At 43.5% G+C, this 27,499-nt stretch overlaps 8 non-coding genes across 8 annotated transcripts; 4 read left to right on the top strand and 4 right to left on the bottom strand.

Moving 5' to 3' along the window:
• The first annotated feature begins 608 nt into the window (after nucleotides 1-608).
• LOC148642466 (U1 spliceosomal RNA) lies at nucleotides 609-778 on the top strand. Its single transcript, XR_015929144.1, has one exon. It is a non-coding gene; the product is annotated as a U1 spliceosomal RNA (small nuclear RNA).
• Nucleotides 779-1,415: 637 nt separating this feature from the next.
• Nucleotides 1,416-1,534, bottom strand: LOC148642465 (5S ribosomal RNA). The gene has a single exon (XR_015929215.1). It is a non-coding gene; the product is annotated as a 5S ribosomal RNA (ribosomal RNA).
• Nucleotides 1,535-4,665: 3,131 nt separating this feature from the next.
• Nucleotides 4,666-4,835, bottom strand: LOC148642464 (U1 spliceosomal RNA). Its single transcript, XR_015929143.1, has one exon. It is a non-coding gene; the product is annotated as a U1 spliceosomal RNA (small nuclear RNA).
• A 5,247-nt stretch (nucleotides 4,836-10,082) lies between these two features.
• On the top strand, nucleotides 10,083-10,199 carry LOC148642463 (U5 spliceosomal RNA). The gene has a single exon (XR_015929297.1). It is a non-coding gene; the product is annotated as a U5 spliceosomal RNA (small nuclear RNA).
• A 1,679-nt stretch (nucleotides 10,200-11,878) lies between these two features.
• On the top strand, nucleotides 11,879-11,960 carry trnas-gcu (transfer RNA serine (anticodon GCU)). The gene has a single exon. It is a non-coding gene; the product is annotated as a tRNA-Ser (tRNA).
• Nucleotides 11,961-13,324: 1,364 nt separating this feature from the next.
• trnas-cga (transfer RNA serine (anticodon CGA)) lies at nucleotides 13,325-13,406 on the top strand. The gene has a single exon. It is a non-coding gene; the product is annotated as a tRNA-Ser (tRNA).
• A 7,101-nt stretch (nucleotides 13,407-20,507) lies between these two features.
• Nucleotides 20,508-20,580, bottom strand: trnar-ucg (transfer RNA arginine (anticodon UCG)). Its single transcript has one exon. It is a non-coding gene; the product is annotated as a tRNA-Arg (tRNA).
• A 4,872-nt stretch (nucleotides 20,581-25,452) lies between these two features.
• On the bottom strand, nucleotides 25,453-25,525 carry trnar-ccu (transfer RNA arginine (anticodon CCU)). Its single transcript has one exon. It is a non-coding gene; the product is annotated as a tRNA-Arg (tRNA).
• Nucleotides 25,526-27,499: the final 1,974 nt, after the last annotated feature.

Here is a 27,499-nt window from a genome sequence, read left to right as displayed (position 1 = left end):
CGAACTTTCTTGTACCGTAGGGGCCTCACCCCCAGCCCTCGTTGCGTTAGGGTGGGCTGCGGCGAGGAGGAGACTGTGACCCATCTCCTGTGGTCCTGTTTTTTTGCTAAGGCCTTCTGGGCACAGTTTGAAGATTGGTTGCAGGCTCTCTCGCCCCAATTTACCCTGACCGCTGCTTTCGTCATATACGGCATCTCTCCTGTCAAACTTCCTCCTGACGTGTTTGACAGGATCTGGGCCGTGGTGAACAGTGGGAAAGACGCCCTGTGGAGAGTGAGGAACATGGGGCTGTTCAAAGGCATCGAGGTCCCAGTCAAGGCAGCAGGTAGCCTGGCCCTGTTCATCACCCGAGAGAACTATTACCTCAGAGATCTGTGGAGAGAAGGGAGGGAGGAAGCAGAAAATCTGTGGGAAATAGAGAGCATAGGTCAATATCTCAAGAGACTGTGAAAAACATTATCATGTTTAAGTAAAGAATGTGATTTGCACCAGAAAAAAATAAATTGTTACTATGTAACTGTTACCGTGTCAAAATGTAATGAGATGTGATCATATATACTGTTTTAAGTATGTATATTAATGTAAAGCTTTCTGATTTGTGATGTCCTGTATTTTATTGTGAAAAGAAAATAAAGTTCTTAAAAATCGAAATCGGTTCACCCAGGGCGAGGCTCGGCCATTGCACTCCGGCTGTGCTGACCCCTGCGAATTCCCCAAATGAGGGAATCTCGACTGCATAATTTCTGGTAGTGGGGGACTGCGTTCGCGCTCTCCCCTGATGTGCTTGGTCCAAAATCAGATACGGGAGGGTTAGGACACCACGAGCTGCGTGGCTGCGGAAGGATCCCGGTTCGACAGGAGTGGACGCCGCTGCTGGTTCTCGCTGGCTTTTAGTTAGGGGTCCGGAGAAGCATCTCAAGCTAGTTCCACTACTCCTTCCGGACGTTCATTCCCTTTTCAAAGTCAGTCGTTTTGCTGTAGTCTGCGTTCTTTAGGCTGATTATCGAGGTTAGCCTTTATTTGGTCATGGGGGGCCTCGGTACTGTATGCTGAGTCTAAAGACAGTTTCACCCGTTTTCTGATTGCTCGGTTCTGTACCAGTGCAGACATGTCAAACAGTGAATGGCTGTACCTCTATTGTATCCGTGCTCAATGAATGAAATCGGGAACAAATGAATATATGTCTAGTTATACGAAAAACGAGTGGTTTATCGACTCATCTTCATTTGCAGATTTAGAGGCAGCTTCGATATTCGTTTTACAGACGGGTTTTTTTTCTTTGAATGTGGGTCACACACATGCCACAGCAACAAAACATCTTTAGAGATGAGGCTATAGATCACCTTTCCATCCTGCAGGTTTTCCTCCCAAAGCCTACGGCACCAACGGCGACCCCTGCTGGTCAGGAGAGCAAAGGCTTACAGCACCTGGTATTCCCAGGCAGTCTCCCATCCAAGTACTAACCAGGCCCAACCCTGCTTAGCTTCCAAGATCAGACGAGATCAGGCATGTTCAGGGTGGTGTGGCCGTAAGCGAAAGCTCCGGCGCCTGACTCGCTACTTGAAGCTGTGTGTGGCGGGGGCTCCGTGCCCCTGAGCGGGACTGAAGGATCGTTCGTGTGCAACTCTTTGGAAAGGAGCTGCTTTCCAAATCGCATTGCGTGCCTGGATGTTGGCGAATGCGCTCCCTTGTGTTGGCTCGTCCCGCACTGGAGGAGGACAAACAATCTGCACGGAGGAGCACCAGGCAAGTCTTCACCAGACAAAAACCTCCAGTGCACAGCACTCTGGAAACATTTCGGGGCTGTCGCGTGTTTATTTCAGCACGTAAAGCGCACCGGTCCAACACGCCGCCCTCTTGTGGCCTTGCGGCGTCAGAGCAAGAGGCTCCTTCTCGCTGCCCTTCCGCTGTGTTGCAGGGCCCCGAGAGGGAACCTGGAGCGCACAATTTGTGGGGGGCGGGGGACCGCGTTTGCGCTCTGCCCCCGGTCTCTTGCGCGAGTACTAAATCTCACGGACAGGGGGGCCTCGTCATTGATTGTTACAGGTGAGACAGGGATTAGGAGGAGACCCCGACTGATGGGTAAAGGGGAGCACTAACACCAGAGGGACACCCCCGGCGTCTCTTTTTGAGAGACGCCCTGGGGTTTCCTAATGGCCAAGGAGGGTCGGGACCTCGGTTTGACGCCTCCCCCGAAGGACGGCGCCTGTTTGTGCAGCAGAGTGTCGCCATCAGGAGGCTGGGGCTTAAGAGAGCCACACAGCCCGCAGGGTGAGCGCTCCCTGCTGGTCCCAGTCATATCTCTTGCAGGAGCAGCAGCAACCGGAGCTTTTCCGGGGGGGAATCTCCCATCCGGGTGCCGGCCAGGCTCACACCTTCACTGTGGCTGTGGAGGTGTGGTTTGTAAGGGCCCAAACTAGGGTTAGAGTTAGGGTTGGAAAACAACCTGGATTTTTTTAAATGCCTTTACTGTGCTCTAGGATGCATTTGAAATGCAGGAAAAGTGTTGGTTTGTTGTTTCCTTGATTACGAATTTTTACCAATATTGCAGTTTTTTCTACTCCATATACTGTACATATCAAAATGATGGTCAAGATTGGAGATTGTGATAATACACTTTCTAAATGCTAAACTCTCTTAATTATTGCATGTCAAAAGCAAATTAAAAGGATAGTTTTAGCCAGACATTGGTGGTAATTGCAATCCTTACCTTTTTAACCTAGGAAACAGTTTGGTTTTATTTGCAATTTCAGCAGCAAGTAAAGAAAAAGATCTGGATATCTGAAAGTTTTTCACAGGTGACACATTAAAATACTTTAAATGTGCAACTTTGAATGTTTCTGGTTGATTTGGAGTCATCTGGGTTACATTTTGGGCACTGTATTTGTAGGCAAGGTTGTGGAGGTGTGGTTCATAAGGGCCCGAACTAGGGTTAGGGTTAGTGTTGGACAACACCTGGATTTTTTTAAATGCCTTTACTGTGCTCTAGGATGCATTTGAAATGCAGGAAAAGTGTTGGTTTGTTGTTTCCTTGATTACGAATTTTTACCAATTTTGCAGTTTTTTCTACTCCATATACTGTACATATCAAAATGATGGTCAAGATTGGAGATTGTGATAATACACTTTCTAAATGCTAAACTCTCTTAATTATTGCATGTCAAAAGCAAATTAAAAGGATAGTTTTAGCCAGACATTGGTGGTAATTGGAATCCTTACCTTTTAAACTTAGGAAACAGTTTGGTTTTATGTGCAATTTCAGCAGCAAGTAAAGAAAAAGATCTGGATATCTGAACGTTTTTCACAGGTGACACATTAAAATACTTTAAATGTGCAACTTTGAATGTTTCTGGCTGATTTGGAGTCATCTGGGTTACATTTTGGGCACTGTATTTGTAGGCAAGGTTGTGGAGGTGTGGTTTGTAAGGGCCCAAACTAGGGTTAGGGTTAGGGTTGGAAAACAACCTGGATTTTTTCTAATGCCTTTACTGTGCTCTAAGATGCATTTGAAATGCAGGAAAAGTGTTGGTTTGTTGTTTCCTCGATTACGAATTTTTACCAATTTTACAGTTTTTTCTACTCCATATACTGTACATATCAAAATGATGGTCAAGTTTGGAGATTGTGATAATACACTTTCTAAATGCTAAACTCTCTTAATAATTGCATGTCAAAAGCAAATTAAAAGGATAGTTTTAGCCAGACGGTGGTGGTAATTGCAATCCTTACCTTTTAAACCTAGGAAACAGTTTGGTTTTATTTCCAATTTCAGCAGCAAGTAAAGAAAAAGATCTGGATATCTGAAAGTTTTTCACAGGTGACACATTAAAATACTTTAAATGTGCAACTTTGAATGTTTCTGGCTGATTTGGAGTCATCTGGGTTACATTTTGGGCACTGTATTTGTAGGCAAGGTTGTGGAGGTGTGGTTCGTAAGGGCCCGAACTAGGGTTAGGGTTAGTGTTGGACAACACCTGGATTTTTTCTAATGCCTTTACTGTGCTCTAGGATGCATTTGAAATGTAGGAAATGTGTTGGTTTGTTGTTTCCTCGATTACGAATTTTTACCAATTTTGCAGTTTTTTCTATTCCATATACAGTACATAACAAATTGATGGTCAAGTTTGGAGATTGTGATAATACACTTTCTAAATGCTAAACTCTCTTAATTATTGCATGTCAAAAGCAAATTAAAAGGATAGTTTTAGCCAGACATTGGTGGTAATTGCAATCCTTACCTTTTAAACTTAGGAAACAGTTTGGTTTTATGTGCAATTTCAGCAGCAAGTAAAGAAAAATATCTGGATATCTAAAAGTTTTTCAGTGTTTTGACATGTCTGCACTGGTACAGAACCGAGCAATCAGAAAACGTGTGAAACTGTCTTTAGACTCAGCATATAGTACCGAGGCCCCCCATGACCAAATAAAGGCTAACCTCGATAATCAGCCTAAAGAACGCAGACTACAGCAAAACGACTGACTTTGAAAAGGGAATGAACGTCCGGAAGGAGTAGTGGAACTAGCTTGAGATGCTTCTCCGGACCCCTAACTAAAAGCCAGCGAGAACCAGCAGCGGCGTCCACTCCTGTCGAACCGGGATCCTTCCGCAGCCACGCAGCTCGTGGTGTCCTAACCCTCCCGTATCTGATTTTGGACCAAGCACATCAGGGGAGAGCGCGAACGCAGTCCCCCACTACCAGAAATTATGCAGTCGAGATTCCCTCATTTGGGGAATTCGCAGGGGTCAGCACAGCCGGAGTGCAATGGCCGAGCCTCGCCCTGGGTGAACCGATTTCGATTTTTAAGAACTTTATTTTCTTTTCACAATAAAATACAGGACATCACAAATCAGAAAGCTTTACATTAATATACATACTTAAAACAGTATATATGATCACATCTCATTACATTTTGACACGGTAACAGTTACATAGTAACAATTTATTTTTTTCTGGTGCAAATCACATTCTTTACTTAAACATGATAATGTTTTTCACAGTCTCTTGAGATATTGACCTATGCTCTCTATTTCCCACAGATTTTCTGCTTCCTCCCTCCCTTCTCTCCACAGATCTCTGAGGTAATAGTTCTCTCGGGTGATGAACAGGGCCAGGCTACCTGCTGCCTTGACTGGGACCTCGATGCCTTTGAACAGCCCCATGTTCCTCACTCTCCACAGGGCGTCTTTCCCACTGTTCACCACGGCCCAGATCCTGTCAAACACGTCAGGAGGAAGTTTGACAGGAGAGATGCCGTATATGACGAAAGCAGCGGTCAGGGTAAATTGGGGCGAGAGAGCCTGCAACCAATCTTCAAACTGTGCCCAGAAGGCCTTAGCAAAAAAACAGGACCACAGGAGATGGGTCACAGTCTCCTCCTCGCCGCAGCCCACCCTAACGCAACGAGGGCTGGGGGTGAGGCCCCTACGGTACAAGAAAGTTCGTACCGGTAAGCACTGGTGGACGACACTCCAGGCTAAATCTCTGTGAATGTTGCACAGAAACTTAGAGGATGTGTGTTTCCACACCTTCCTTGTTTGGGCTGATGTTAAAATGCCCACAGGGGTCTGCCTATTATTCTGGGGTGCAACGAAATCTTCCAGTTTTTGGACCCTGACATCTCGGAGGGGAATATGGCCAATTGGGTGAGATCTTAGAAAACTTTTAACTGTCCCATAAATTGCAGGGCATGTGTCAGAGAGTGGGACGTCCAGCTTGGGTCTGACACCCCACACTCTGAACACCTCCCTACCTACCCAGAGCCTGGAAAAATAAGTCCAGGTACGCGCTGCAGGTGCTGTTGCAAAGCCTCTCAGCACAGAGGCCAGGAAAATGCACAGCAGCTTCGTAGCAATATCTGGGACAGACTTCCCCCCTGAGGGTAGTGGCCTGTACATTATTTCCCTTCTGAGTCTTTCCTGCTTCCCACCCCATAGAAATTGAAACATCAATCTCCTCAGCACCGCCGCAACACGGTGTGGGATTGGGAAGGTAGAAGCCAGAAAATTCAAGACAGACAAGAGCTCGGCTTTGATGACCAGCACCTTCCCTGTCATGGTGAGGTCTCGGTCCTTCCATTGCATCAGTTTTTTGTTTAAGATTGGCAATTTGTTCTGCCAATTTACTGTTCCCATCTCTTCTCCAAAATACACCCCCAGGACCTTAATTCTCTTCTCTTGCAGCCTGAGATCATGTCCTTCTATTGGCTCCCTCCAGTTCTGATAAAAAATCTCACTCTTAGATTTGTTAATTTTTGCGGAGGAAGCCAAAGAGAAACGATCACAGCACTGCAGAGCTCTGCTAATTGAGGCATTGTCAGAGAGGAGCAGGGTGACGTCATCCATGTATAGAGATGTCTTTACCTCTCCTCCCCCACTTCCAGGCACTGGTATCCCATTAATGGCCTGATCCTGGCGCAAGGCACAGGCTAAGGGCTCCATAGCCAAAACGAATAACAAGGGGGATAATGGGCAGCCCTGCCTCACCCCTGAACAGACTTCAAAGGGGCGTGATCTATTGCCATTAACCATTACTCTGCTGTTGCTACCTGTGTACAGCAGGTTAATCCACTTTCTCATGATGGGGCCAAACTTCATGTGCTCAAGTACCGATGTTAAGTACTGCCGGTTTAGGTGGTCAAAGGCCTTTTCTAGGTCTACACCTAAAATGCACAGAGGGAGGGAGCGATCCTCTGAGTACAGACAGACATCCCTCAACAAGGCCAGGTTGTCGCTCATCAGGCGTCCTGCTATCCCACAAGTCTGTTCTTTCCCTACCAGTGAGGCCACTACATTTTGTAGGCGCAGGATCTTAGCGTCCACGCCTAACAGGCTGAGGGGTCTCCAGTTCTTTATGTCATTCTTTGCTCCTTTCTTAAACAAGAGAGAGATAGTGCCTTCTCTTAAGGAGTCAGGCAGCAATTCTGTCTTATAGCTTTCCTCGAATAGGAGCAGTAGCGGATCCTGAAGCAGATCCCAAAAGGTGCAATAAAATTCTTTAGGCAGCCCGTCAGCACCCGAAGTTTTCCCCTTCTGTAAGCTCTCCATAGCCTGTCTCAGCTCTTCTACTGTCAAATCCCTCTCAAGTACTTCCCTATCTTCTTCACTCAAAACGTTTTCTAGCTTTGAGGTAAAAAAATGAATTTCTTCATCCTTTACCTCTGTAGAGCTGTACAGTCTTGAGTAGAAGGCCTTGGTGCAGGAGAGGATAGCACTCGGCTCTGTTCTCTCTCGTCCCTCCTCATCAACTACACTTTCCATGACAGACTTGGAGCCTTCCACTTTCCTGAAAAAGAGGCGAGTACACTTCTCATTTTCTTCCAAGAACTGCACTCTGCTTCTTAACAGCACTCCTCGACTACTTTCTTCGGCTATGCTCCGGATGTCCTTTTTTAAAAGGGTGATATCCTCGAGCACATCGAAGCCACTGTGCAGCATCGTGTAGAGACGCTGCAGCTGCCTCTGTTTCCTGGTTAGCACTCCTCTCCGTCTGGCAGCAGCCTTCCTTCCCTCAGCCATGAAAAAGACCTTTGTCCTCATCTTCACCTCCTCCCACCACTCTCCTACTGACCCGTACAGACACTGCAAGGACAGCCACTGTGATAGTTTCTCCTTGTAGCGGGATACTACCCCCTCGTTCTCTAGCAGCTTTGTGTTGAGTTTCCAGAGGCCTGGGCCAAAGACAGTCCCGCCCTTGAGTTCCACTCTACACCCTAAAGCCTGATGATCTGAGAAGAAGACAGGCTGAAGAGTGACCCCAACAACTTTCACTCTCTCTGAGACAAAGCAATAGTCAATTCTGGAGCTGCTATTCCTCCCTGACCATGTATATCCTGCTGTTGTGGGATATATACATCTATATGTGTCTGAGAGTTTAAAGTCTTGAACTAAGTTTTGCAGGGCCAGTGAGCTGGAATCCAATTTTATCGGAGAGCTAGACTGCCTGTCTGTGTGCTCTAAGATACAATTAAAATCCCCTCCCACTATCACGTCAGTGCTACTTAACAATAGGGGAGAGAGTGCCTTGAGTAGCTCCACCCTTCCTCCCACGTCAGTAGGACAATACACATTGATAAGCCGCAGGTTAACGGTCCCCCATTCCACATCCACACACAGCAACCTGCCATCTATGACCCTCTGAATACTTTTCAATTTGAAAGCCCATCCTTTGAAAAGAATGGCCACGCCAGAGGCTCTGTTGTTATTGTCCCCTGACCAAACAGAAGGCCCTTTATCCCACCTATCTTCAAAGCTTTTATACCTCTCTTGATAGGCTAAAGCACACTCCTGCAACATCAACACATCTCCCTCTCTCTGCTGGAGGTAATCAAAGACACACTGGCATTTAACTCTGTCATTGATACCTCTGGTGTTAAGAGAAATTATGTTTAGAGCCATATTACATAAGAAAGTGGAACCAGTCTTTACAAAACACATTTCTCTTCGGTCTCACCTGTTACCTTCTTCTTTTTCTTTTTCTTCTTACCAATTTCCTGCCAGCCATCCTCTGAATGAGCCTTCATCAGGGTGGCAGCAGTAAAAGCGTTCACGGAGTCCATTTCAAGGAAGGGGGTAGAAGGAGGGGTGGAGGGGTTCCAGCTGTCCCCATCGCCATGCTCTCCTTCCTCCTCGCTCGGGGAGAAAACAGAGTCATTTTTCCTTTTCCTCAAGTCCAGCTCCTGGGAGCACTGAGGGGAAAGGGGTGCAGCCGATGCACCAGTCTCCTCTTCCCCCTCACCCACCAGCTGTTGCAGATCCTCCGTGACGGACTGGATGGAGGAGAGGAGGGCATCTGTAGCACTTGCAGAGTCTGAGAAAAGCAGCTCCGCTGAATCCTGGGTATCGTCGCTGGACCCGCTCCACCGGTGGGGGCCCCACAATGGCCCTCGTTCTGAGGAGCAGGAGTGGGGGAGGGGTCCTCGCTGTTCTCTGGGGTTTTCAAACCCTCGTGCTTGTCTGGTGCAGTCTGCGGTTGTGGGAGCGTAGTGGATTTCTCTTCCACCGACCCCGGAGCCACAGCAGGACTGATCCTGGCTGGAGGCTGAGACTCTTTGTTCAACAAGGGTTCTTTGTTTGACTTGTTGTTTGCTTTGGCTTTTCGGGCCGGTTTGGCTGAAACAAGCACTGCCTCATCCTTTCTCATTTTGAGTTTATTGGCGTAGGCGTGAGGGCAGTTCTTAAAAACGTGTCCTTCCGAGCCACATAAATTGCACTTTGGCAGCATTGAACAGTCAGAGGCTAAATATCCCTGTTTGCCACAGGTCTTGCAGCATTTCACAGTGCAGGACGATGCCAGGTGTCCCACAGCACCACAGCGCCGACACACCTTTGGTTGTCCCACATAAAAAACATAGCCATTGCAGGCGCCCAGCCGGATTGTAGAGGGCAGGTGCCTTAAGCCTCCATTTACATTGTCCGGTAGCAAGCGAACCTCGAATTTCCTTGCTCCTGTTTTTATACCGTCAACATCTCTAACCTCAGTTCCATGGTGGACTGTGCAGTACTGCTTAAGCCAGGTGTGAATGTCCTCCGTCTTTGCCATTTCAGAGAACATAACAACATGCACCGTTTTCCTCTCTCTCTGTGTCAGAGGCTGCAAGTTGATCTTCTCAAGGGCAGGAACTTTCCCTCTTTTTGCCTCAAACACATCCACACATTGTTCAAACAGAAAATAGGTAGCAAAAACAACCTCAAATGCTTTCTGACCTGGGAGAGCGAAGATGAAATCCAAGTGCCGAGGTTCAAAGCCAAGTTCCTTCTGTAACACTTTTCTGCCTAACTGCATACGATCCATGAAGAGGTCATCCAAAAGCTCAAAACGTACAGCATTCTTGCGGGATCCAAAGGTTGCCATCTCAAACTGCAAAACAAACACTGCTTCCAGAAAACAAGAAAACAATCCAACTACACCAACTACAGGCTGATCAAGGTATCTCCCCTGCCAGGTAAGCCGAGAGCCGCAGGCGATGAGCCCGGAGCTGAACGGGCCCCACTGGCTCGTTTGTAAGGCCAGGTGCATTGCCAACCACGACCGGCAGGGCAGAGGGCTTGAAGGCGGCCTGGGCTCCTGCAGCTGTCCAGCCACGCACTCTGGTTTCTCTTTATCTCGTACAAATCTTTTGCCTTTTACTAAAGATTTCCATAGAGAGGAGCATGAATGAGTTCCATACAATTTTTGTGCTTCCCTGCCTTCGGGTGGGGCGCAGCTGGGCTGGTCAAAGAGAGAAAACAAAACCGCTCACAATCGCTCTTACAATGCAGTAAGTAGCACAGGCTACTTAGGGAGTAGGCTGATGTGTTTAAAAACAACCAGCGCCAGGCAGGAGTCGAACCTCCAAACTCCTAGTCCATAGTCAGACACATTATCCATTGCACCACTGACCCTGGTGTGACATTGCAGGACTGTAACCCAGTGAGCTTAGCACTGCAACTAGTAAAATATTACCCCCGGTCCATTCTTTTCCAAAAGTGAGAAACACCTGTTTTCTACATTTTGTCTGTTTTAAAATCATATCTCTTTAAACCAAACCAAGAGTTTGTCTTTTGCACTGATATTCTGATTCATTTCGATTTCAAAGAAAAAAAAACATTACCTTCCAAAGCATCATAATATTGTCCCTTCATCATATTGTCCCTTCCTCCAGACTCTACTTCTCTCTTGTAGTAGTACAGCAGACCTTTCCAGGTGAGCAGATCACAGAGTCCGAAATGAGCTTCCTCCATCAAGCAAAGTACCTGAACATGACTCTGTCATCATAAAAGCGCCCCTGTAATAAAGAAATTAAATCCGAAATCAAGAGGGCAGTTGCCTACTGAAGTTCAAGAAGTCATAAATTTTAACCTAGCAACACATTAAAGGCTGCATCTATACAAGTACGATTCTAGAAATGCTCACCAGATTACGTTTTAAGAAAGAACTGCGCCTCAGGTTCCGCCGAGATCTTAACGCGGATGGCAGGATTCAGAGTCTGGAGTGTGGAATGATGGCGCTCAGTGATCTTCCGCGTGTTCAAACCGCCAGCGTGTGACTCCCCTGTCCCCGTGACCTCATTGCTCTGCTCTCGCCTCTGTGCAGCTGTGCCCGACTCATGGTAAAGTGGAAAAAAATATGCCCTCAACGTGAGATTTACACTGGAGTGAGGATAGTTGTTACCTTCTTATCGTTGAAATGGATGTATGTGATATGGCGACTAGGTTCTTCTCCATTAGCAGGCTTAAGGTTAAAGAAAAAAACATTGCTGACTTCTTTTTTTTTTGCCAGCTGCGAGCGCTGATTAGCGAGGTTTGTATTTCATATTTTGCAAGTTGCATCCATTTTAAGAAAAACAAGTCGTTCAAGACAGGAAATTAATACTTGCATTTAATTAAGTCTAGACGTATGCGGTTGTCCATAATGACCAGTTCTGTTCGAGAACACAGAACAAAAAAAGGCACCACTGGGATTCAGACCCAGGATCTCTTGTTTACTAAACAGGCACTTTAACCAACTAAGCCACAGCGCCCTGGGAGTGCTGTCTTTTTGCAGCCACTTGGACACACCACTCAGACACATCTGCATTCGGTGTGTGCTCCGCCTGCTCGCTGAGCAAGTTGCCACCTTTACATACAATAGCAACATCGACACCAAGAGAAAGGATGACAAATGGCTTTTATCTGGAACTTTTCATGTCCAAGGAGCTAAATGTGCTTTCTGTGTACAACAGGGCCACTGAACTCCACACTGGCCACTGAACCACAGTAGTGGCTTGCTGGCTTGACATCTCCCAAGGAAAATGTTGAAATCGCATGTGGAACAGGAAAATGACCCTCGAGTATGAGGGAAAAAAAAGAAAAAGATCAACTGGAGTGCGCCAACCCATGTCAGGACAGCCCAGTTTTGTTGACGAGGTGGCCGAGTGGTTAAGGCGATGGACTGCTAATCCATTGTGCTCTGCACACATGGGGTCGAGTCCCATCCTTGTCGCTCTCCTTGTCTGACACTTGTGCCCGTTCGGTGTTGGCCCTCCTGTTCTTTGCTCCGGTACTAGAGCCGTACATTTTCTAGCGGTGGCTGAACATGGTATAGTAGGCTAACGTCGGTATCGAGCAGTGACAGTAACAGTATTTACATGCCCGTGCTGCCAAGTGGCTCTGGGTTGATACCGCGTTTTCACTTACTTGCAACGCAAACGGAGAAAGCGATTTTTGACAGTCTCTCGAGAGACTGCACTAGGTGTTTAGGGATAGACTTTGTCAGTTCCCCCTGGGATGATGGCCTCTCAAATAGTTTGTGATTCCTCTAGACGTTTATACAGTAGAAGCCTGCTTCGTGGCTTAAATCCAAGCTAATGTAACGAGATAGAGGTCTGATGCAGAACTGCGAATTCAATGAACGGGAACAGTACAGTACATTGCACTGTATGTGTGAGGAAAGCTGCCCCCTTCTGTCCTTGTCGACCGAACAGAGGACTGTAAAGGATACCGCCAAGAAACTTTAGGATGCTGGTAGGAATACAGCTCCAAAGAAGCCCCTTTGGGTGTTATGTCATCAAAAAGTAAGAACAGCGACTCTCCCTTTGATCAAATGCGCAACAGAGCTGTTTTCCGTGGAGCAGGTTTCAGACCCGTAGACCTGTTTTATTTGTAGGGCAGGGCGCATTCCCAAATGCGAATCTCCTGTTTTAGAAATGCTTTGGGCGGCGTGAAGTGAAAATAAGAAATGGACTCCAGATGCACATGGAAGCAATCAAGTGTTTCATCCGAGCTGTTTCAAAGACTGCTCAAGAGCTTTCCTTTCACAGAGGCACAACGATTAATGATGGGGGTGCACCCTTCAATGCGCCTTACGACTCTAGGGAGTGATTGAGACGATTCGTAGCGTGTGCTAATTTCCCTCTATTCCCCGTGTTGCAGTAGTAGGATGACGTAAATTCCTGCTTCGACACGTAATGGCATTATAATCAAGTGCAAGAGCTGAGGGCTTTAGTTTTGTTTCGTTTTCCATGGCGTTTGTAAGCACGCAAATCAAAGGCAATTCCTGTGTCTAACAGGAATGTAAATGCTTTTGAAAGTGCAGTGTGGTGCAGCTTGTAAAATCCTTATCCACATTTGTGGTTTGTTGCTGTTTTTTTTGTCTGCCAAAACTGCATTTTGACATCCGGACGGGGAGACTTTATCATTTGAACGTGAAGCCAGCCTTAAACCCTCTGAGGCGTGTCTGTCTGCCGGCACGTATTTTGTCAAAGGTATTTATTTTTTTTTAACGGAGAGCGACTTTGAAAAGGTTTCCGCAGCCACGTCGCACTCCGTGTTAGATTAAAGGAGGAATGCGGCGATGGCGAACTCGCTGTAGTCGTGGCCGAGTGGTTAAGGCGATGGACTCGAAATCCGTTGGGGACTCCCCGCGCAGGTTTGAATCCTGCCGACTATGGCGTCTGCCGCACGTCTCCTTATGCCTGCGCGGCAAAGGCGAAGTGCTGCTTCTCCTTTCCTGGTACTATAAAAACGCTAAATCGCTTGGCCCCGCTGCCATGGAAATGAGTTCTTCAGATAACCACACATCTTGCGTTCGCACCTCTGGTGTTGTACTTATGCCTTTGAAAACCTAATGAATAAAACTGAAAGAACCGACACAATATATAGGTGCTCGTAAAGCACGCATTAAAGAACTGTTAACAGCTTGGGTTTCAGTGGGTTAACTGAGGAGAAGGCGTGATCGCTAATTGTTGACATTGTATTTGGTGTTAGAAACATTCTTACTGTGCATGACGTGGAACAAATGTAGCCACAGAAATTGCATCACGCTTTCATGTATGCTATTGCAGACACCAACGTTGCCTAGATAGAAAACCGAAATAGCCGTGGGTTTGCTTGCTGGTCTGAAGGATCTCTCTTCGAATCTCTATCATTTGTCAATGGAAGTAAAAGGCGCTGCACAGAGAGGACCACTGTCGTGAGGCCGGTTAGCTCAGTTGGTTAGAGCATGGTGCTAATAACGCCAAAGTCGCGGGTTCGAGCCCCTTACTGGCCAGGTCCTTTTCTCCTCTCTTACCAAAGCTGTTAGGTTCCTTTCCGTGGTGAGATGGGTTGTCATGCAATGCTGCCACATAGTGCCGACAGGCAATTAATATACAAAAATGAAGAGAGTTAAAGCAGCTGGAGAGGTTCTCTTACAACTTTTGAGCTGACACAGTTTTGGAAAATGTTTCCTTCACGCTGCACTGTACCATATAGGCAGCCAAGAGTCTCCAAAACAAAACAGAATTGACAGTCATATAATGTCCATTAACCCCGGTTTTAAACGCAGCATCATGTCTGCCATCATAAGAATATGAGTCCAATATTTTAGAATATAGTCAGAATGACTTCTAACCTTACCTGTGGTCTCTTTAATCCCTATTGCTCAATGCATGGTGTACGTACTGCATACATGTGTCTTGAGAATGAGGAATGGGCCCCTGAGACAGTCATTTGCCTGTTTCACAAATGATCGTATTTTACTAGAGATTCTGTTTGGGATTCAGATGTGCATTCGGACAGCAATCCCTTTCAAGAAATGATACGTTCTGGATGAGGTCAAAGGTGCTGGAACACTGTATTTAGGATGTGTTTGCAGTGATTGTGTGTCTCCTGCTTCAACGCAGTGATGTATAGATGTGCTCCTGTAATTTATTGGTACAAGCCCAGGGCAGTAAGCAGTCTGAGGATTTATTTCCAGACGGCATAGAACAGTGAAGCAGTGAAGTAGTGCAACACACTGGATCATTATATTATTAGATTCTATTCTACTTAAATTATTACATTATACACAACTTGAGTTCATTTTAAAAATTAAAAGGTAATAAAAGGAATGCATTTTCATGAGAAAGATAATACCGATATGCATGTGATAATCTTCCTTATATCATGTCGTGCATCATTTGGACACTTTGTGGGCTTGAAATACAAAGAAAATCATGTTCTATGGTACAAGACAAATACAAAACTTAAGCTTTTATTTTAATTAGATTTGTTTATTAAGCATAAGCAATCATTTATTACATTAATATATGTGAAAATGACATTTTAGCACCATAATATTACATACAGGTCTCTAGCTTCAACACAGTGATATATATATATATGCTCAGTGATTTATTGGTACATGCCCAGGGCAATAATCAGAATCAGTATTTATTTCCATACGGGCTACAGGTAGTGTTGTGAAATACTTCAACACACTGGATCGCAGATTTAGACCCCCTGCACTCTTACTCCTTAAAAACCAAGGAAATGAAGATATGTAGCAATCACATTGTAACAGGGGTGACAGTGACTTAATGCTTATACTAGTGGACTTCTGGTACCTTTAGGGTACGGTGTTCCCTGAAGGGCTCTCAAACCCCGCATTTCAGATGCCTAGCTGTATCGCTGATGTGTTGCACCTCAGAATCACTTTTAAACCTTACCTCTGGTATCTTTAATCCCTATTGTTCAACGCATGGTGAAAGTATTGCATAAATGTGTCTGAAAATGAGCAATGGGCATCTGAGAGACTCATTTGCCTGTTTCACAAATGATCATATTTGACTAGAGATTCTGTTTGGGATTCAGTTGTGCATTCTGACAGCAATCTCTTTCAAAAAATGATTTTACCTAATCGCGGCTTTGCCCTTCTTGCCTCTTTGGACAATATCTCCATCTTGTGGTCGTTGTTGGTAATGTCTAGACAATATCTCCATCTTGTGGTCGTTGTTGGTAATGTTTTCTTATGCTCTTTTTTTATTTCAATTCTCTATTAGTTGATTCTAGAATCTCGACAATAGAGTTGAAAACATCAGTTTTATAGCAGACAATATGACATTATTTATAGTCCAATTAGAAATGTATTACCCTGTTTTTAACATAATAACAAATTAAAATTGATTAAAACTAAGTTTGGAACACCAGGGAACATAAAAAATGATTTTTAGGAAAACCATGAGGTTCTCTGTGTCCGATGCCTGCAAGGGGAGAAAGCTAGAATCCTTTGATTTTTCAAAATTTGAAAATAAACATTATATAACAACAGCTTTCATTCCTAGGAGTGAAAAACAACCATTTTTGAAGACATATTAGTTTCTAAAATACTACAATAAAGTTAAAAACATCCATTTTATATTACATTATTTTTTGTGAAATAATTAAATTGGCTTATTTCTCTCGCATTAAATTGGCTACAAATGCAAGAATTCAACCAGATATTCTTGTAAAATGTATACTGTTGCATTGCAGTTAGTTAATGTAGTTAGTCCATAATCAGCAATCTAAACTTTATTGTTAAGCTTTAATGATTGATGTTGTACCAGTAACCTTTAGAAATACTATAGTACTTCACAAATGCTTTGTGTGTTTGGAAATCTTTTGAGTAAAAGCCTTATAAAAATAGGTTTAGTTTTTACAGGACATCACAAAGAAATAGGATGGTATAATTCTTATAATTGCTTAGTGATTGTATTTGGAAGATTATGCACTAAACAGACTTCAGGGATGCCAGTGGATCATTGTGCTATTTGGAATTATTCCAAAAATCAAGTGACCTCTTTGCTGTAGTATTTTTAGTATTATTTATTTAGTATTAATAAAGAATAGATTTATTAAAGTCATGCGATGTGCAAGCGGGATATGTAAAATAATTGAAAATAAAGTTTTTTATTATTGTTATAGAGAAACATGATCAGATTTTCCCTGGTTCAGAAAAAAGACGATTAAAATCTGTAATCTTTCCACTTGTATGTCATCAGACATTAACGAGTACAACCCCCCTCTCTGCCGGAGTGTTGGCTGTGACGAATTAAACCAATTTCACAGGTATTTTCAAAGTAGGAAGTACAGTGTTAACTAGTAGATGGCCTCCTCAATGAAATCGCTTCAACATGCTAATGCGTTGGTGTAACAGTCCCGGCGTGGCAAGCTTCCAATGTCAACTCGACTCGATTGGAAGACAATGAACGTATTTTAGCCCTAAATGAATTAATAGCAAACATGGTTTACATAAAATACATTTTTCCAAGAAAGTTTATAATAATACGATCTATAGTTGAAATCTGAGCCTAAATATAAAGAAAAAAGCATTTTCAGAGAGCAATCACGCTGTGTTTATGTAGAAAAAGCGATTAGGTTTATGAGCAATCTAATTACCTATTTGCTTAAAACGCTATATAAAATAAAGTTTATTTAAAGATGAATGATAAGTGTCGCAGTTTAAATAATTTTCGTAGTAGGGCTTGGACAGATTCCAAGTGCATTTTTGCAATTTACGTTGCATTGTCCAATGTGATGTTGTAATACAGTTTAGAATACAGTAAGTCTAAACTGTATCAGCTTTATTTATGGGTTGCAATTTAGAAAAAGTCAAAAACCGCACTCAAAATGCAATTTAGAGCTTTCTGGCAAGAGGAGACACCCAAATTATAATGTAACATGCCACTGTTTGTGCATGAACAAAGTTATACTGCAATTTTCCTTAGATACGCGATTAAAAAAAAAAATTTTTGAATCCCCGGCCAAACACATTCCATAAGAATCAGCGCTTTTATACAGTATATCGCCTTTAAACACATATATTTAAACACCCGTTTACGATTTAAATCAAAACGCGATTCAAATCAATATAAATGTTTATTTTGTAACGCATAGGTGACTATTCATTGTTATTAAAAAGACGTAAATTCGATCATGTTGTGATATTTAGAAATATAAATTTGTTTTGATGTGAGTGAGGTTTTATTTAATCTCTGACCAAGGGAAATGTTTCATTTTTTCAAAGAAATGTTTGTTAAAAATTAAAGTCATAGTTCCATGAGATTCAACCACAGACCATGTGACATAGGAGTCAGGAACCTAACCCACAGCACCACCAGCGCAGACACATGCTGAGTGCTGAAAAAGCACTACAGAAACATTATCGACTATAAAATAATGTAATTAGGCACAGAAGAAGTTTACAGCACAGTACAATAATAAATGCTGACCATGAGTTTAGAAGCATAAATTACCTTACACTCAATTTAAACACAAGCTGTCTTTAGCCCTCTAAGCTGGTTCATACAGAAATGTAGAGAACCAGGTTCAGAACACACAGCTTCATTAGCGAATACATATGCAGAACATCTAGAGAAGATGTTTTACAGAGGATGGATTTTTAGAAACATCCCATCAGTGACATCACTGAAGTCAACTCCTAGGTAACTGTCGTGTGGATAGTTTCACAAGAATCAGACAAAGGTTTAAGCATCGCTTATTTTAGATAAAACTGCAAAAAAACAACAACAACCCATAATGTACTTCTTTGCGGCTCTGTTTGCCCAAATCATATATTCACAACGTGAAATTAGAAAATAATATTACGTAACCAAAAACCGCAATATGGAAACAGAACCTGTGTAATTGTTGACAGATGATGTACTCGTAACATTTTTACAAGACGAACTACAACATTTAAAAAATGACTTGTATGTACTTGATATCTCTAATCAATCCACTGCACTGCATTAAAACAAAACGAAAACTAAAACGCCCTGGGCATACTGTTTTGCGCTTCTTATCAGTTGCTCAAAAGCAATTTGACTGTATGAAATGCATAATATAAACCTAGAAACATATACGTGAGGAGTATTTACGTAGAATCGGTGTCAAGACATACCTCTCAAATACTGTAAATCAAGTTAAAAATATCTCAAGACCGATTCTGGTCATAATGAAACCATGTTTCGTGTATGTTTTCTTTAAAGTACCGAGACCAGCCATATACTGTATGTTTATGTTCCAAAATTAATATCGTTTATGGCCTTCACACGCGTTGCAGTATGCTCCTATTCTTTTTATGCTCAGGCACTAAGATTTCCCTTCAGTGGTATAATTCCATATAAATATTCAATACTTAAACGGGCACAGTTAAGACATTAAATATACATATACATATACATATACAAACTGTATACAGTACAGTTTGCGTACGGTAATATGTTTATGTTCCTAAATCAACCTCTTTTATGAGCATGTGAAAGGCATGGTGAATCGATTCTCAAAAATTACTGTACTTTGCATGATTGGAAAAAAATGCGTGATTGCGAAATGCTGTGGTGTTACTTTTACAAAGATGGTCAATGAAAAAAATAATGTGGACCAGGGCAATACTTTGAGTTTACAGCTTGTCCAAGGTCATTTATTATTAATACTATTAGTAATATTTTCATTAAAGACTTTGATGGCTACAGCTCAAACATGAGAAGTTGAGCTTTATTAGCTCCACCTTGCGGAAATTCTGGATACTATTATTTTGCTAGCGGTATTTACCGGTAACTCGCGGTATTTACCGGTAACTTGTGGTAGACTGCGTACAGCGTACGCCCGCACATTTTGAATGGCTGCACCTGTAGCAATCATATTGTAGCAGACACTCAATTGACTGTTTCACAAATGATCATATTTTACTAGAGATTCTGTTTGGGATACGGATGTGCATTCTGACAGCAATCTCTTACAAAAAATGATTTTACCTTATCGCGGCTTTGCCCTTCTTGCCTCTTTGGACAATATCTCCATCTTGTGGTCGTTGTTGGTAATGTCTAGACAATATCTCCATCTTGTGGTCGTTGTTGGTAATGTCTTCTTATAGATAGATACTTTATTGATCCCGTGAGGGAAATTGCAGTGCAAAAGCAGCTTAACACACACAACACAGCCACAGTGTAACGAATTATATAATAATAGTACAATACTGTATATATACTGTATATATATATGAAACAGAAATAGAAACAGAAAAAGGAATCGCTTACTCACCTGGAGAATCTCTGTAGGAATATCTAGCATTTATCAATGGAAATAAAAGCTGCTTTAATACAGTGCATGTTGAAACTCAAACCCTCAGCTGCTGTTCTTGTTTGTTTTGGGACAAATTGCAACTGAGCATCGCATGAGCCCTTACGTACCCTTATCTGTTAGGGAATTTCAAGGGAGGAGTTAGGTCAGAATGGCTAGGCTGCAAAACAACAAGTAAAGATTTATTCCAAGATGAAACCTTGTGGCGGTTTTCTTATCTTTTCAGCATGGACTAAACTTTTACGTGTTCCTTATATGCTATATATGTATATATTAGCACCAATGTCGTTCTTAAAAACTAACATGAAATTGTCAGGGACATTCAGCTATATACAAAGACGAGACAGACAAAGTAATAATTCTATATTAACGTGGCCTACATATTGATGCAATGATCGAACTAACTGACGTGTTCTGATTCAGATCCCCTGCAGTTCATGCCAATTAGAACAATAGCAATGCTGAGTCCTCCCCACCCTACTGAGCACAAATTCAGCTGCTCTCCAGTTCTGTTCTGCATGTTTTTTCATTGCAATTGAGCTCGGAGCTGGAGATGATCTCCATACAGTTCTGTGTTAACTAGCCCGCACTTGCGTGCTAATTTACGGGTTGTGGTAGATGCTTTTCTATAGTTCATATACATAACGGCAACCTGTTACCGAGGAACCTGAGAGGTTTAAAAGCCTCACGAGCCAGGCAGGACTCGAACCTACAATCTTCTGATCCGAAGTCAGACGCGTTATCCATTACGCCACTGGCCCATAGAACTTACGCTTGCACTCCACCACAGAGAGCTCTACACTGCTACCAGTAGTACACTTCCCCATCTAAATTTTCACAGCAAGAAACTTGTGTTTCCTACTATTTTTATCAGGTTTAAAATATCATCTCCTTAAAACAGAAAAAGTGTTGATGTGTCGTGCTGAAATTCCGATTGATTTTGAATTCAAAGAAAAAAGGTTTTCTTCCAAAACACCATGAAATTGTCACATCTTGCAGACAATAGGTGTATTCCATGTTGAAAAGAGAAGAAAGAAAACCATGGAGCCTTTTACAGGTGTGAGGCTTCTTCAGGTGTGAGAAGACCTCACAGCCGAAACACTGTGTTTCCGTTCTTCTCTTTTCAGCATGCAATAAACCTATTACTTGTTCCTTTGCAGCCGAGGCATGCTGACGTAGCTACCCAGCTGAACATCTTGCAGACTCTACAGTACTTCTCTCCTGTAGAAGTAAAGCAGGGCTTGCTGGGTGAGCTTTTGCTCCGGTAAATTAGGTCACGTGTCATGTTAAATCACTTCTTCTAAACACAACATTTGCTGGTGCTAGCTTTCCCCATGAAAAGAGACATTTCCCTTACAGTACATGACATATCGTTTTTATTCTATCAATAAGTATAGAAATAAAACAAAAGAAAAAATGTTGTCGCCAAAGAATGCACAGCTCTGTCGCCTTGGGGAGGTGTCAAGGGCATTGAGCTCCTTGGACATGAGAAGTGCCAGATAAATGCCATTTCTCATCATTTCTCTTGGCGTCAGTTCTGCTATTAAATGGGACGGAGGCAACGGGCTCAGAGAGCAGGTTAAGTGCACACCGAACGCAGATGTGTCCAAGTGTCTGTAAAAGCGCGGTGCTCTGCTGGCGCTGTTCCCTAGTGGCTTAAAGTGCCTGCCTAGTAAGCAGGCGATCCTGGGTCTGAATACCAGCGGTGCCTCTCTCCGTGTCTTGTTGTGCCGCATGTCTCATTTCAGACAAACATGTACAGCTTGGTTCAGTTTAATGCAAGAATTCATTTCCTTTCTGGAATAACTTGTTTTTGAAGAAATCCATACAGCTTGTGAATGATGAAATCCATTTCTTGGTTGTCAGTGGAAAAAGATTGCCGGCTGCAAGAAGCGCAAGTGATTGTTTTCTTTGACCAAAAACCTGCAAATGTAGGGCACACAAAAGACTGTCAGACTCTGTGGTGCTGAAAAGTTGGTGGTTCAAGCCCCTCCAGTATGCGTGTCTCAGTTTTTCCAATGTAAACATCATCACCATCGCTAAAGAGGATGGCGCAGAAGGCTCCACAGCTGAAACGTTGTGCTTCTTTTCTTCTCTTTTCAGCATGGAGTAAACCTTTGCTTTATCCTTTGCAGCCTAAGCATGCTGACGCAGCTACCTTTCTCTTAACACGCCTCAATCATTATTCACCAAAACGATCAGCAGAATAAGTCGCCTTTGTGGTGATGTCACTCCTCTGCTTCACAAATGTCCTTAGTGACGGGCCATTTCTTTCTGCCATTTTTCCGGAGCGGTTATTGATTGCTCCATCATTTCCCTCTTACTTTCCATCATTAGATTGAAAAAAAAAAACAGAAACAGGCTGACAGGACGACAATCAAATTGCAAAAACTCATCAAAGCACTCGATAGAGTATTTGAATCCACAAGTAGCTACGAGCAACTTTGTCCTGGCTTGCATGAAAGGTCGGAAAATGTCAAAAAGAAAAAGATGGTGGCTTTTTCATATTCGTTCTTTTATTTTTAGTTCGTTGCTTCTTCTGTCCATTGTCCTCCTGCCTGGCTCTTGACCTGTGACTGTTTGAACGCACACAGTAGACTTTCATGCAGGGGATTTGTCCTGAGCCTCTGTGAAAGACCCACCCACCCCCATAAATAACTGCTCTAGAAACACATGAATGCAAAACTAAACCACAGCTTAAAGAGGAGCTTGTCATGACCACCAGGCAGTTAAGACCAACTCTTAAGCAATCTAAACAGCACCAGCAGCGGGTGATTATTAACAAACGCCCACCTGCACACACTCCACCGTGCGGTACGCAGTGCTATTTTTACCATCTTTACCTGCTTCCCGCTGGTATTGAGTCTACTCCTTGAGAGCTCTACCTGGCGTTTTTTCCATTACCTCGTTTATTCTGGATATTGGACTCCCCTTCTGCCTTTTCGACTTTGGACCTCGCCTCTCACCTCGGACTGTTTGCCACCAGTGTTCTCCCTGGATTACGACTTACCTTACGCCTCTTGACCACGAAACAAAGCAAAGCAGAGCAAAACAAAATGAACAAACGAAAACCCTCACGTCCCGCACTTGCATATAACGCCGTTACGTGCCCAAGCGGTATTGTACGTCATCCTAGCACTGCACCCCGGGGCGTACGGTATATGGGAACTAGCACACACCACGAATCGTCTCGAATCACTCCCTACAGCTGTAAGGCACCTTGAAGCATGCACCCCCAACATTCTTCTTTGCGCATCTGTGAAAGGTAAACTCTTGAGCAAACTCTGAACCAGCTCTAAGGAAACTAATCCGATTAGACGTTACTTTGACTCATCTTTTAAGGGACCCTTGTTAATTGAAGAAATCAATGATTTCGAATGAATTCTGTATGCGTTAAAAGACAGCTATACACAGAAAACATGCAGGACACTGCTCATGATGTTTCCCGAGCCAAAACACAGTGCGTTTTTCCAAACCATCTGACAAAGCCCGCCCACTGAAAACTGCAGCAAATCGTGTAAAGACGTTCAACTTTGTAACTACTGCACGCACAGGAAGCAGAATAAATTCCTCTTTTCAAACTGTCAAAGGTTTGCTTTGCGAACACTGCAGGACATCGCACAATGTCTTTTGAACGGGGACAAACGATTTCTTATGGGGCACAGTAAGTACAGACGTTTAAAAAGCTCCACTCATGCCGACGATGCAGCATGAAGAAGCGCAACCTAACGTTTGCATTCCTAGCAAATTCCTTTTATTTTTTGATAAATAAAGACAGTCTTGTTTAACAAACAACACACACAACATTTTACATTGTCAATTCAATTCAAATCAATGTATTTCTATATAGCGCCTTTCACAACAAGGTTGTCCCAAGGCACTTAACAATGCAAGTTGTTAAGAGCCTTGTGTCTAATATGCCGCCTAGGTTACGTGCTGTCTCTTTGAGGCAAATGTTTAAATCCTCTGAGTTAAGTGCTGAAGTTATAGTAGTCCTATCAGTATTGTTGCCTCCGATCAACAGATCCTCATTTTTCTCAGAGTTGAGTAACAAAAAGTTTTCACACATCCAAGTATTTCCTTCCTTAATGCATTTAACTAAACTGATAATAGACGAGTTGTCGTTTGGTGTAAACAAAATGTTTATTTGAGTGTCATCAGCATATGAATGAAAGTTCATATTATTTTTTCATATTATCCTACCTAGCAGCAGCATGTAGAGAGAGAGAGCAATATTGGTCCCAGCACTGATCTTCTGGTACCCCAAATTGAACTGGTGACATTGATGAAGCAGTACAATTATTAGATATTTGAACATAATGAAAACGATGAGTTAAATGTGAAGTAAACCACTGAAAGACGGTTCCAGATAAGCCAACCTCAAACTCAAGCCTGTGTAACAAAACAGAGAGGTCAACCGTGTCAAAGGCAGCTCTAAGATCTAGAAGCACAAGCACTGTTTCATTCCCCGCATCAGTAGCTAAGAGAATATCATTTACGACTCTTGTTAATGCAGTTTCAGAAACCAGACTGAAATTTCTCAAGTATATTATTTGAATCCAGATACGATTGACGTTGGGCAACAACTATTCTCCCAAGACTTTTAGATTGAAATGGGACCTTTGAGACAGGCCTGTAGTTGTTAAGAACTTGTGGATCCAAATTTGACTTCTTAAGGAGCGGTCTAACAACCGCTACCTTAAATTGATCAGGTACAACGCCTGACGCAAGCGATGCATTCATCATACTAATTATAGGTCCTGCCAGTCCTTCGAGGGAATCTTTGACTAGCTGAGTGGGGATGGGATCTAGCGAACAGGTGGTTGACTTTGTCTTACGTCTGTGTTCATGAGTCCACCATAAGAAGAAATCTGAACAGGAGTGGTGATCATGCGAGGTCACCACGGAGGAAACCACTGCTCTCCCCCCCAAAAAAAGCACCACTGCCCCTCTCAAGTTTGCTAAAGACCACATGGATGTTCCACAGCAACTCCTGGAACAATGTTCTGTGGACAGATGTGACAAAAGTTGAAAGTTAAAGGAGTACATCAACAACAGAGTGGCTGAAACAGAAGAAATTCCGTATTTTGGGATGGCCAAGTAAGAGTCCTGACCCCAATCCCATTGAAGTACTGTGGCGTGATCTGAAGCAGGCCGTTCAGCGCAAGACATCCCAAAAATTTACATGACTGAAACAGTTTTTCATAGAGGAATAGGCCAAAATACCTCCTAACTGCTGCTCAGGTCTGACCAGCCGCTACAGAAAGTAGGGGTTGAGGTTTTTGTCATAAAGGAGGTTCCACTAGCTCCTTAATATAAGGGTTCACATACTTTTTCCATCAATGACCTTGATTGTTTAAACCATTTGGTCAATAAAGAAACAGCAATGTCAAATGTTGGGCGTGTGTTGTTTGTTAAATCAGACTCTCTTTATTAATTATTATGACTTAGATAAAGATAAGATCACATGTTAGGAGCCATTCATGCAGAAATCCACATCATTCCGAAGGGCTGTTTACAAAAGTTTTTCTCCCAACTGTATGTGAGAGAAAAGCAGAGACGCTCACTGAGTAAGGTGGGGTTGCAGCTTTGCAAATCACAAGGACATTTGTATGCTCAAAATGGGACAGGAGCACCCCAGATGGGACTCAAACCCATAATCTCTGGCTTAGGAGGCCAGTGCCTTATCCATTAGGCCACTGGGGCACACTGGGTTGGGTCGATCACGCTGATGAAGAGCCAGTTTTTTTTTTTCCTTTGCTTTTTCAAAGGGATCCCCAAAATTAGGAAAGTTAGGCAGCAGAAGGTTTACTGTGACCTGAGAAGGACCGGAATCCAATCACGGTGGTACACACACACACACGCTCTCACTCATCTGAGCTACACGGCTACCAAGATGATCTCAGGTGCGCCGAGCTGGTACGGAACATATTGAACTGATCGACGGCGAATTGTCTCTCAGACAGGCTTTTCACCTCTGAGCTCCCTGACTGACAGTAATCAGCTAGGTAGTGAAACAGTCAGCTGCTTCTAAGCCTTAAACAGCTGCATCGCGGCGCTTCCACAGAGAGATGATTTGAAAGCCAAACATCGCCCATTGGGAACACCTTACTATCACTAGTTTAAGAGACTCTTAAGGTCTTGCAGAGGTGCCTGTCTAATAGCATGCGCTTTGCAAGCTATAGGTGTTTAGGCTGAGGCAGAATGCCTGTTAACAAAATGTTTTTCTAAAGGGGCCTCGCACTCTTTTCCAAGCAATGGTCACCATCCCCACCGAGTGTCACAATGTAGTCATGTCCTAGGACATCACCTGTTAGTCTCCATTTGTCTGCCACCAACACTTTAGGTTACGGGGTCACAACCGCACATCGGAGACCAGAGGAGCCGTTGGCGTTCTGGCGCCGCAGATTGGGCTGAAGGTGGGGCGCTTGAATCTCGCTGTTGGAGGCCGTCTGAAACTGACCCAAGCCTTTCCCTTGAATTAAATGTAAATAAGAAATGAACCCCAGATGCACATGGAATCAATCACGTGTTTCCTTTGAGCCGTTTCAGAGACTGCTCCAGAGTTTACCTTGCACAGATGCGCAAAGATTAATGATGGGGGTGCACGCTTCCAGGCGTCTTACAACTGTAGGGACTGATTAGAGACAATTCGTAGCTTGTGCTCATTTCCCTCTATTCCCCGTGTTGCAGTGGTAGGATGACGTAAATTCCTGCTTCGACACGTAACGGGATTATAATCAAGTGCAGGAGCTGAGGGCTTTAGTTTTGTTTCGTTTTCCATGGCGTTCGTAAGCGCGCAAATCAAAGGCAATTCCTGCGTCTAACACGAATGTAAATGCTTTTGAAAGTGCAGTGTGGTGCAGCTTGTAAAATCCTTGTCCACATTTTTGGTTTGTTGATGTTTTTTCTGTCTGCCAAAGTTGCATTTTGACATCCGGACTGGGGGACTTTACCATTTGAACGTGAAGCCAGCCTTAAACCCTCTGAGGCGTGTCTGTCTGCCGGCACGAATCTTGTGAAAGGTATTTTTTTTAACGAAGACCAACTTTAAAAAGGTTTCCGCAGCCACCTCGCAGTCCGTGTTTGATTATAGGAGGAATGCGGCGGCGTTGAGCTCGCATTTGTCGTGCTCGAGTGGTTAAGGTGATGGGCTCGAAATGCGTTGAGGCTTTCCCGCGCAGGTTCGAAACCTGCCGACTCCGGCGTCTGCTGCACGTCGCCTTGTGCCTGCGCGGCAGAGGCGAAGTGCCGCTTCTCCTTTCCTGGTACTATAACAACGCGAAATCGTTTGGACCCGCTGCCGTGGAAATCAATTCTTCAGATAACCACGCATCTTGCATTCGCACCTCTGGTGCTCTACTTATGCCTTTGAAAACCTAATGAATAAAGCTGAAAGAACCGACACGATATGTAGGTGCTGGTAAAGCACGCAGTAAAGAACTGTTAACAGCAAGGGTTTCAGTGGGTTAACTGAGGAGAAGGCGTGATCGCTAATTGTTGACTTTTTATTTGGTGTTAGAAACACTCTTACTGTGCATGACGTGCAACAAATGTAGCCACAGAAATTGCATCACGCTTTCATGTATGCTATTGCAGACACCAACGTTGCCTAGATAGAAAACCGAAATAGCCGTGGGTTTGCTTGCTGGTCTGAAGGATCTCTCTTCGAATCTCTAT

This window comes from Lepisosteus platostomus, chromosome 22 (genome assembly GCF_059453375.1).
Source record: "Lepisosteus platostomus isolate fLepPlt1 chromosome 22, fLepPlt1.hap1, whole genome shotgun sequence".
Taxonomy (NCBI): domain Eukaryota; kingdom Metazoa; phylum Chordata; class Actinopteri; order Semionotiformes; family Lepisosteidae; genus Lepisosteus; species Lepisosteus platostomus.
The sequence above is the reverse complement of the archived record's forward strand: the minus strand, read 5'-3'. Positions and strand labels throughout refer to the sequence as shown.